This window comes from Elaeis guineensis, chromosome 6 (genome assembly GCF_000442705.2).
Source record: "Elaeis guineensis isolate ETL-2024a chromosome 6, EG11, whole genome shotgun sequence".
Taxonomy (NCBI): Eukaryota; Viridiplantae; Streptophyta; class Magnoliopsida; order Arecales; family Arecaceae; genus Elaeis; species Elaeis guineensis.
In genome coordinates, this window is record NC_025998.2 from 13,993,579 (window position 1) to 14,004,929 (window position 11,351).

The following is an 11,351-nucleotide window of genomic DNA, read 5'->3' on the forward strand; positions in this document are numbered from 1 at the left end:
GCACCGGGCACCATTCCATGTTCCCTGACCTCGGAGGAACTCCTTCTGATAAGGGTTCAGTATGGAGTTCCTCCGGAGTACGACCTAGAGCTGCCTGGCCCTTCTGACCGGGCCAGCACTCCCCCATCTGGTCATTTTTGTTTGTACCAGGAAGCGTTCCGTGCCGGACTCCGGCTTCCGCTTCCTCCTTTTGTTGTTGCCCTCTTCCGCTTCTTAGACATCTCCTTGACTTCCGTGGCCCCGAATTCTTTTAGGTTTTTGATAGGATTTCTCTCCCTTTGCCACGTAGTCGAGGTCCAACCGTCCCTCTCCCTGTTTAGGCACTTCTATACTTTCAAGCACCATCCTTCGGCGAAGGACTGGTGGTACTTCTCCCCCAGTTCGGCAAGAAGGGGTTGCTGAAAGGCGCCCCTTCTTCAATCCACAATTGGAAGGAAAATATCTCTTCGTCCACTGCCCGACCTTGAGACTGGGCCTGCTCCCTTGGGGCTCTCTGAGGGATTCTGTCCGCCGGGCCCCCAGCCTGGGGGAGGATGACCTCCAGGCTGCCCGGAAGCTTCTAGCTTACTCCGCTCCTTCCCTTCCCAATCTTCTGAGGGAACAATTTCTTTTCAACATCGGCCTGAGTCCCCAGGATCCAGCGAGTATTCATCTTTTACCTTATCTTCTCTTTTCATGCCTTTCTCCTTTTCCTTTCTCTTTTTACCTCTTCTTCCTTCTCTCTCTTTTTCCCCTCTGTTTCTTTCTTTCTTTCTTTCTTCTCTCTTTTTTTTTTTTTTTGACTCTTGATTGATTGGGTTGCTTCTTTTTCTTCTTTCCTTTTCTCTCTCTTTTTCTCCTCTGTTTCTTTCTTTTTTTTTTTTTAGGAATGGACGCCGAAGCAGTGCGGATGCTTGCCAGGGGCCTTAGGGCCCACAAGAGAAAGGGCGCTGCGACCTCCGGATCGGCGAAGAGGGCCAGGGCAGAGGAGTCGAGCTTAGCTGCACCCGTCCAGGTGGCCCCGACCATCGACATTCTCTCGGATGCCGAGCCAACGGCTCCTCGGGCCTCCTCGAGGAGCCCGCCGACTGAGGCCCCCATTTCGGGGGTCCGCTCCACGGAGGCGCCCATAGCCGAGAGGAAAAGAAGAAAATCGGTGGCCCGCAAGGCGAGTAGCCGCCGAACTGCTGCGGACGAGTCCCTCTGCTCTGAAGAGGGGTTGGAGAATCCCTTCAACGATAGGGACTTGATCAGGCGGCTGATCGACGGCTGCATTCTGCCTGACGTCGCTGAGAGGATCGACCGCGCCGATCCTGAGCAGCGGGCCTGGGACTCTTTGGGGTCCTTCCTTGAGGTAAGCGGATCTTCATTTACATGGCTATTCGGCCTTTGTTCTAATTCCCTAGCCGTCCTTGCAGATTGGGCACCAGCTCCTCGCCTATATCGAGGCGGTGAGCCATGCGAGGAGGGACATCCTCCAGGTGGAGGAACGCTGTCAGGCCGAGGTTGCTCGCCTCCAAGCAAAGACGGCCGAAGTAGTCGCCCTCCAGGAGGCCCTGGAAAGAGAGAAATGAGCCCGGGAAGAGGAGAGGCAGACCTTGGAGGAATCGGCGAGAAAGGCGGAGGCCGAGGTCGCCAACTTGATCGAGCAAACTCCGGTCCTGGTCTCGGAGGCCAGAGTCCTTGCGGTAGAGGAATTCAAGGCCTCCGCGGAGATGAGGGACCTGAAGGTCCAATTTGGCCAGGAAGCGTTCATAAAGGGGTTCGAGCTCTGCCAAGAGAAGGTGGCCAGAAAATTTTCAGAGCTCGACCTCAGCTTCCTAGGCGAGGAGTCTGAAGACGAGACCGGTCCCTCGCCAGCCGCCACTGCTGTCGCAGCCCCCTTGCCGGGGACCCGAGTTCTCCAACCCCCGCCCCCGAGGTCTGAGACCTCCGATCTTGTACCTTTATTTCGTCATAATTTTTTTTTTGTTTGTCTTCAAAAATCATCCAATCAATAAAGTTGAATTTCTTGTTGCGGACGGCTTCTCCTCCCCCCTCCTTCTCCCTGTTTTTCTTCTTGCAATGAGTCGTGCTTTGACGCTTTTGCCTTCCGATGGCAATGTCCTGCAGAAGCACTCCCCCTGCCCCTGGGGTCCCGCTGAAATCGACGATCCAGCGGCTGAAGAAGGAAGTCCTTCTCCTGACAAAGAAGTTAAAGAAGATGGAAGGCGAGCTCCGCAGATTGAGAGAAGGTCATTCTGAAGCCACCGCTGAGGCCACCCACTTTCGGAATCTCCACGTGAAGGGGATCATGGAGTATAGCCGGAGGAAGGCGGACTTCGCGAAGGAACTCGAGGAATGCAAGAAGAGCGCCAGCGATCGAATTTGGGCCCAGACCGCCAGGATCAGCGCCTTAAGGTGGAACTGTCAGCTGCGAAGGGGAAGATCGGCCAGCTGGAAGGAAATTCATCCGGCTCTTGGCCCGGGTCGACGTGACCAGAGTGGTCGAAGAAGGTCTCCGACCTTCAGCAGCACTTCAGACGCGAGGTGAGCCACGACGTGCATCGGGCTAGCTGGCGCAAGCAGGTGGAAGAATATAAAGGGAGGTTCAGGGCGGCGCCGACGAAGTCGTCCGTCTCCAGAGGCAGCTGGCTAGCAGGCACAGCTTACTTCCGCCGAGATTCTGATGAACTCCAAGCCCTAAGAGGCACCGTTGAGGGGATTTCTGTCTCCCTCGGGGAAAAGACAGCTGAGCTGCAACAACTGAAGATTCAACTGGCATACGAGCAGCGGGCCGTCGCGGACGCGGAGGCGGAATCCGAGGTCTTGAGGAAGAGGCGTCGAGAGGCGGAGGCGAGAGCCAGCGACTTCGTCGGGCGCTCCAGGATGCGCTGCAGAAAAGGGGAGAGCTAGAAGAAGAAATTGAGAATCTAAGGCAGTCCTGGTTAAGGGATGGAGTAGATAATTCTAGGTCGGAGGGAGCAGGGCCTCCTTAGAGCTCTTTTCGTCTTTCTGTCTTTTCATGTATTTACTTTCCTTTTTGTCGTTTTGCCTTTCTTTCCTTGGCCTTCCGGGCTTTGTAGCGTGTATATCGAAAATGGAATGAAAAGGGTTTTGTGTTACCTCGTCCACGCGTTGCACTAAATGCCGTCCGCCGAACTTTTCTTGTCGTTTGACCTGTCTGATGTAGACGTCGTTGGGGGGCGCCCGGCGTCGAGGCGTTAGCTCGCCTTTCTCGTCGTACATGGCCGCAAGCCCGAGCTTGGCCGTCCGGGCTCCGCATTATTCGGGGATGTCGTTGTCTTCCTAACCGGTGTCGAAAGTCTTTTTAGAGGCCGGGGTGTTCGGTAGGAACTCTCCGTTTCAGTGGGACGAAGTCGTTTAGGTTTTTTGGTGCGGTTCATCCTTCATTGTTCCCATCGTAGTTCGTCATCTTTCTTTTTAATTTTCCTCCTCTTCTCAGAGTGAGGGCCTCCTCCCGCTTTTCGCGGGGTTGCATAGAAGCGAGGAGGTGCCGTTGAGGGCTTTTTCCTTTCATCCGATCTTGTTGGGCGGCCAGGTTTCGCCCCATCAGCCCTTGCTGTAGAAGTCGTGGGTGGAGCCCAGCTCCCGTAGGAGTCCGGTGGGGTCTTCCTTGGCATCGTGTACGGAGCCGACTCCCGTAGGAGTCCGGGTGGAGTCTTCCGTTGGCTCGTGGATGAGCCGGCTCCCGTAGGAGTCCGGGCCTTCCACTTTGCTCGAGCCAGGGCGAGGTTCTCCTCCCGTTCCGGCTTGGCTGTGGGGGCGCGTTAGGGCGCTGTAAGGCCTCTCCCCCCATCCGATCTAAAAGAATCGGGCCTTTGACTTTGCTCATGTCAGGACGAGGTTCTCCTCTGTTCCTGACATGGCTGTGGGGGCACATTAGGGGTTGTAAGGCCTCTCCCCCCATCCGGTCTAAAAGAACCGGGCCTTTGACTTTGCTCATGTCAGGACGAGGTTCTCCTCCTGTTCCTGACATGGCTGTGGGGGCACATTAGGACTTTAAGGCCTCTCCCCCCATCCGGTCTAAAAGAACCGGCCTTTGACTTTGCTCATGTCAGGATGAGGTTCTCCTCCTGTTCCTGACATGGCTGTGGGGGCACATTAGGGCGTTGTAAGGCCTCTCCCCCCATCCAGTCTAAAAGAACCGGGCCTTTGACTTTGCTCATGTCAGGATGAGGTTCTCCTCCTGTTCCTGACATGCTGTGGGGGCACATTAGGGCGTTGTAAGGCCTCTCCCCCCATCCGTCTAAAAGAACCGGGCCTTTGACTTTGCTCATGTCAGGATGAGGTTCTCCTCCTGTTCCTGACATGGCTGTGGGGGCACATTAGGGCGTTGTAAGGCCTCTCCCCCATCCGATTTCGAGATAGTCGGACTTTCATTTTAGGTATGTTAGGATGGGGTTTCCCCCGTTCCTAACATAACTTTGTTTCAAGCGTTTGGAGGGGTCATATCCAGTCGTAACAAATCCACGCCAGATGGGAAGAGTACGTCAAGTAGAAAGAAATTTAGATTCAAGGTGAAATCATAAGTGATACATTTACAGATTTTCGAGTTCCACGTCGCGGGTGGTCCACTCCTTCTTGAGGCCTCCGATGATGGAGTCGATGGTCCTGATGGGAGGCCGGTCCCCGGGTTGCTCCTCCCTTCTTGGCGGTTCAGGCTGCGGAAGGGCCCTTGGCCGATCTCCTCTACCCTCAGGCCTGCGTCGGATGAACCTGTCGAGTCGACCTCGCCAAATGAGCTCCTCGATCTCTCCGGAGCTGGATGCATTCCTCTGTGTCGTGGCCGTGGTCGCAGTGGTAGAGACAGAACTTGTTGGGGTTGCGCTTCCCGGGGTGTGTGCGCATCCTCTCCGGCCTAGGGAGCTGCTCCCTGACCTCCATCAATACCTGGGCCTTCGAGGCGTTGAGGGGGGCGTAGTTGCGGAATCTCCCTGGGGGGAACCCCGCCGAACCCCATGATCCGGGCTTCTCTGCCTGCGCCCCAGGGTGGAGTATGGGCGCGCTTATGCCCAGGAGGGGATCGAGAATGCAGCCAGGCTTCCTTTGGCCTTTTTTCAATTGCGGGCTTACTCGAGTCTCCCGCTTGCCGCTCCCTCGCCGTCTCTTCATCCTTCATTTTGAAGGCTTCTTCCGCTCGGGCGTATCCTTCGGCCCGGGCCAGCAAATCAGCAAAATCCTGGGATACTTCTTCTCCAGGGAGAACAAAAGATCATTCTTCTGAAGGCCACCCTTCAGGGCGGCCATTGCGACTGATTGGTCCAAGTTCGGACCTCCAGCGCCGCGATGTTGAAGCAGTTGATGTAGGCCCGAATGGACTCCCCTTCCCTCTGCTTGATGTTGATGAGGGACTCCGAACCCTTCCGGGGCGCCGGCTGCTGACAAAATGGGCCACAAATTGGTGGCTCATTTGATCGAAGGAAAAGATGGTATCCGGTTTCAAAGCCGAGTACCAGTTCCTTGCCACTCCCTTCAAGGTGGACGGGAAGGCCCGACATAGAATGGCATCAGAAGCACCGTGAAGCAGCATCATCATCCGGAAGGCCTCCAGATGATCAACCGGGTCTGAAGTCCCGTCATAGCTTTCGAACTGGGAAGCTTGAAGTTTGGCGGGACGGTTCCTGCATGATCATTTGGGAGAAGGGAGGGTCAGTACAAATATCCTCACCATAAGTGGAAGGCACATGGCGGAGTTCTTCGATCCGCGGTTCATCTCCTGGAGCCTCCGATCCAGGAAATCCTCTCGACTTCGAGTCTCGAGGGTCCTCTAGCAGAATGGGGCAGGGATCTTCCAGGGGTGGAGTCGTGGTCTGATTGAGTGCTCTCTACCCTCAGGTTCATTTTCCAGGAAGGACGGGGCGGCTGGCCCAGGTGGCCCGCCCCACCGTCGGATTCTGGTGTTCTGGGGACGTCCTTTCTGGGCGTACCGATGCCTGCGGCTGTTGCTGCTGCATAGCTTGCACAGCTTCGGTGAGGCCTCTGACTTGCTGCGCCAGCAGGTCAAACTGCTCCGCACCGACCGCCGCCGCCGGAGGAGGAGGAGGAGGTTGAGAAACAGGAGGGGAGGCCGGAGCCTGAGATCTGGCCGCGGAGGCCGTGGACCGTCGCGTGGACGCCTTGCGAGGAGGCATCAAGTATGGATCCCGTGGGGGAACAAGGAGTGGGTGTCGGAGGAGATGATCGGGGGCGGCTCCGTTGAATGCTCCTTCAAGAACAAGGGTACTGCGAAGACACAACCCCTTCCTCTAGCGCCAATCCTGTTGGTGCAAAAATCCGCTTGCGCCGGAGAAGCTGGAGTCGAGGAAGTCGCCGCCGGGACCTGCAAAGGAAGTCTAAACCGGAGGTGGGGTTGCTCCGGCAAGACCCTCCGATGCTCAAGTCAGTTCTCTACCTCAACAAGAGTGGAGTGCTCGAACGGAGAATTTAGCAAAGTTTTTAGATGAAAGATGAGAGCTTATTGAATAACGTATCTGGAGCCTCCTTTTATAGGCGGAGGGGGCAGTAGCCTGACAGCGACCTCTGTAACCGTCTGGCAGTGGGCTGCCCAGGGTCAGGCGGAGTTTGCTGCGAAGAGTAGTGGAGTGGACCCATGGCTATCACCGGGGTGTGCCACGTGGAGTCTGTCGTGGGGAGTGGAGCGGCGTCTGTTGTCGAGACTTGCCAGCGGATGGGAGAATCGCACGGTATCCGTCGCAGGAAGTGGAGCAGGATTGTGGCCATTTTTGTGGCCTACCAGGGAGTAGTGGAGCTGCGCGAGATCCGTCGTAGGAAGTGGAGTAGTGCTGTGACCGTGACTGCGGCCTGTCAGGGAGTGATGGAGCTGCGCGAAATCCATCGTAGGAAGTGGAGCAGTGCTGTGACCGTTACAGCGGCCTGTCAGGGAGTGATGGAGCTGCACGGAATCTGCCGCAGGAAGTGGAGCAGGATCGTGGCCGTTATTGTGGCCTATCAGGGAGTGCAGATCCGTCGGCTGAAGTTCGGCAGCGGTCGGAGCTGTTGACAGAGTCTGGCTCCCATAGGAGTCCGGGTGGAGTCCTCCTTGCGGTTGGAGTCGTGGGCGGAGCCCGGCTCCCGTGGGAGTCTGGGCGGAGTCCTCTCGGAGTTGAAGTCGCAGGCGGAGCCCGGCTCCCGTAGGAGTCTGGGCGGAGTCCCCTGCAATCAAAATCAGATGCGAAGTCCGGCTCTCGTAGGAGTCCGGACGGATCTTACCGGCAGTCGAAGTTGGCGACGAAGCCCGGCTCCTGTGGGAGTCCGGGCGGGGTCCCCCTTGAGGTCGGAGTCGTGGGCGGAGTCCGGCTCCCGTGGGAGTCCGGGCGGAGTCCTCTCGGAGTTGAAGTCGCAGGCGGAGCCCGGCTCCCGTAGGAGTCCGGGCGGAGTCCTCTCGGAGTTGAAGTCGCGGGCGGAGCCCGGCTCCCGTAGGAGTCCGGGCGGAGTCCTCCTTGCGGTAGGAGTCGTGGGCGGAGCCCGGCTCCCGTGGGAGTCCGGGCGGAGTCCTCTCAGAGTTGAAGTCACGGGCGGAGCCCGGCTCCCGTAGGAGTCCGAGTGGAGTCCCCTGCAATCAAAATCAGGTGCGAAGTCCGGCTCCCGTAGGAGTTCGGACGGATCTTACCGGCAGTCGAAGTTGGCGACGAAGCCCGACTCCCGTGGGAGTCCGGGCGGGGTCCCCCTTGAGGTCGGAGTCATGGGCGGAGTCCGGCTCCCGTGGGAGTCCGGGTGGAGTCCTCTCGGAGTTGAAGTCGCGGGCGGAGCCCGGCTCCCGTAGGAGTCCGGGCGGAGTCCTCCTTGCGGTTGGAGTCGTGGGCGGAGCCCGGCTCCCGTGGGAGTCCGGGCGGAGTCCTCTCGGAGTTGAAGTCGCAGGCAGAGCCCGGCTCCCGTAGGAGTCCGGGCAGAGTCCTCTGCAATCAAAATCAGGTGCGAAGTCCGGCTCCCGTAGGAGTCCGGACGGATCTTACCAGCAGTCGAAGTTGGCGACGAAGCCCGGCTCCCGTGGGAGTCCGGACGGGGTCCCCCTTGAGGTCGGAGTCATGGGCGGAGTCCGGCTCCCGTGGGAGTCCGGGCGGAGTCCTCTTGGAGTTGAAGTCGCGGGCGGAGCCCGGCTCCCGTAGGAGTCCGGGCGGAGTCCCCTGCAATCAAAATCAGGTGCGAAGTCCGGCTCCCGTAGGAGTCCGGATGGATCTTACCGGCAGTCGAAGTTGGCGACGAAGCCCGGCTCCCGTAGGAGTCCGGGCGGGGTCCCCCTTGAGGTCGGAGTCGTGAGCGGAGTCCGACTCCCGTGGGAGTCCGGGCGGAGTCCTCTCAGAGTTGAAGTCGCGGGCAGAGCCCGGCTCCCGTAGGAGTCCGGGCGGAGTCCTCTCAGAGTTGAAGTCACGGGCGGAGCCCGGCTCCCGTAGGAGTCCGGGTGGAGTCCCCTGCAATCAAAATCAGGTGCGAAGTTTGGCTCCCGTAAGAGTCCGGGCGGAGTCTACTTGCGGTTGAAGTTGTCGGCGGAGTCCGACTCCCGTAGGAGTCCGGACGAAGTCTGTCTACAGCCGTTGGAGTCGAGGATGAAGCCTGGCTCCCGTAGGAGTCCGAGCGGAGTCTTCCTGCGGTTGAAGTTGTCGGTGGAGTCCGGCTCCCGTAGGAGTCCGGACGAAGTCTGTCTGCAGCCGTTGGAGTCGAGGACGAAGCCCGGCTCCCGTAGGAGTCTGGAGGGAGTCTTCCTGCAATTAAAGTCAAAGGCGAAGTCCGGCTCCCGTAGGAGTCCGGACAAGGCTTACCGATAGTTGATGTCGAGGATGGAGCCCAGCTCCCGTAGGAGTTCGGGCAGAGTCTACTTGCGGTTGAAGTTGTCGGTGGAGTCCGGCTCCCGTAGGAGTCTGGACGTAGTCTGTCTGCAGTCGTTGGAGTCGAGGATGAAGCCCGGCTCCCGTAGGAGTCCGGGCGGAGTCTTCCTGCAATTAAAGTCAAAGGCGAAGTCCGACTCCCGTAGGAGTCCGGACAAGGCTTACCGGCAGTTGATGTTGAGGACGGAGCCCGGCTCCCGTAGGAGTTCGGGTGGAGTCTACTTGCGGTTGAAGTTGTCGGTGGAGTCTGGCTCCTGTAGGAGTCCGGACGAAGTCTGTCTGCAGCCGTTGGAGTCGAGGACGAAGCCCAGCTCCCGTAGGAGTCCGGGCGGAGTCCTCCTGGAGTTGATGCTGCGATCGGAGCCCCGTTCCCGTAGGAGTCCGGGCGGAGTCCTCCTTGAGCTGATTCTGCTGAGGACTTCAGCTATGGGTATTTTATACCCAACAGTAACTATATGCCAATAGGTTCTTGAATGATACTTTGCAATCTTTTGACCTATCCGAACATCGGATATCATTGCTAGATGGTCATTTTGATTGGTATAGGAAGATTGTTTTCAAACTACTAGTTTAGGTTCAAACCTATGGGATCACACTCAAAAGAAATTTTTGACTGATCATATGGCTTGTCAACGATTAAGAATTATTCTAGGATAAAACAGTCAATTTGATTGATGATTAATCCTATGTAAAAGTTGTAATAAATCAATTCACTAATTGTTGATAAATTATGGGAGAATTGATTAGTAATTAGATTGCTAATTAATTTAATTTGATTGAACATTGAGGTTTAGATCGAATCTAATTGAATTGGATTCAATTTGATTTGACCTGATTAGGTTATGAGATGACCTAATTGCTAGGGCGTTCGATTCCTGGTATGATCAGAATTTGAGCTCGATTAATTTTTAATTTGATTAAAATATGATCAAAATTATTTGCTATCTAATTAGATTAGATTTAATGGTCCAATTGGGTTTAACCTAAGTTGGTTGGGTTAAGAATCTAATTGGATGAGAAAAATAATTTGAATTTGAATCTCTTGCACCTCCTTTATCTGCATTCTCTTATTCTTCACATGAGAAATATTTTACTTAATTTTTTTTATATCTAGAAGCCTTTTCCATATCCTCATCTAAGTCTTTTTGAATTAAAAATTAGTTGGTTTAAATTTGACTTCAAATTAGTTTGAATTTGAATAAAAATCTAGAGTCCAAATTGAGTTGGACTCTCCTCTTCACGCCACCACATTTCTCCATGCATAAAATATTTATACGTAAGAGTTTTTATACCATTCTGATGTTGGTCGATCTCTCTCTGAGTTCATAAGATAAAAATAAAGTTTGATTCAAAATTTAATTCAAATTTGATTTGAATTGGTAATAAGGATCAACCAACACTTGAATTTGAACCGAAATTATCTTATTCTTATTCTTATCTTCCATGGGATGCCAACCTTAAAAGAAGATTAGTTTTGTGTGAGATTAGAAATAATTTTTGACATGAGAAACCTGAGAGAGGAGACATAAAATGTTGAGAGTGGGTTGGGCTTCCGTGCGTGAGAAACAGGGGAAGTGTTCTTCCTCTCGAGCGTGAGTTGTGGGTTCTAAGGTTTCATCTCTAAGTTTTGTGAGAAGAAAAATACAAGAGTGAGTCTTGTCTAATTTTTTACACCATCACCTCCTCATAAAGCTTCATCTTTTGATCTGAAGGAGTTCAGGAGATCTAAAGAAAGGAGCTTGGATTAGCCATCTAGATCCTTCGATGCGAGCTAGCACTCCTATGAAGGAAGATCCGATCAGAGCTTTGAGTGGATGATTTGTAGAGGCCGAACGATCTATGTGGCTACTCAATATCCGTGAGAGCTTTGTACCATACTTACCAGCAATGAAGATCATCGACCTATGAAAAGGTGATGAGTTTGGAACTCTACCGATATAATCTAAAAGTTAGATCAGATTCAGGGCATCGATGTGATCGATGTAATTTTTTATTTTATATCAGATTTTATATGTAAATTTTTTATATCATAAATTTTTAATAATAGTTTAGATCTGATTTAATACATATTTAGAAGATTAAAATATTTAATTTTTTATTATTTCACTGTAAAATTTTAAAAATATATGCTTTGAACTACCCATTTTTTCTTCAGATGGTATTAAAGCAAGATTTTTTATGACATAAAGTTTTTGTATATAATTTAATTTTAATTATTTAGATTAGATCTAAATAGTTAATTTTGAATCTGAGTAGTATAGTAATCTAATTGGATAGATCCTCATAGCTGTCTGGTCATAGGAGAAATCAAAATTTTACTATCCTATTTATCCATTTGATGAGATCTCCTATGACGTGTAGGGGTGCTGCACGATCTTTTTCATGATGATGAACAATAAAAAAAAATTAAAATTTTATTTTAGATCTGAAATAATATATATTAAATCTAAAATTAGAGTCTTAATCATTAAATGATTGATTGTAAAAATATTTTATAAAATTAAAAATTATTTTTGAACACCAAATCTGAATCCATATCAGTCCAAA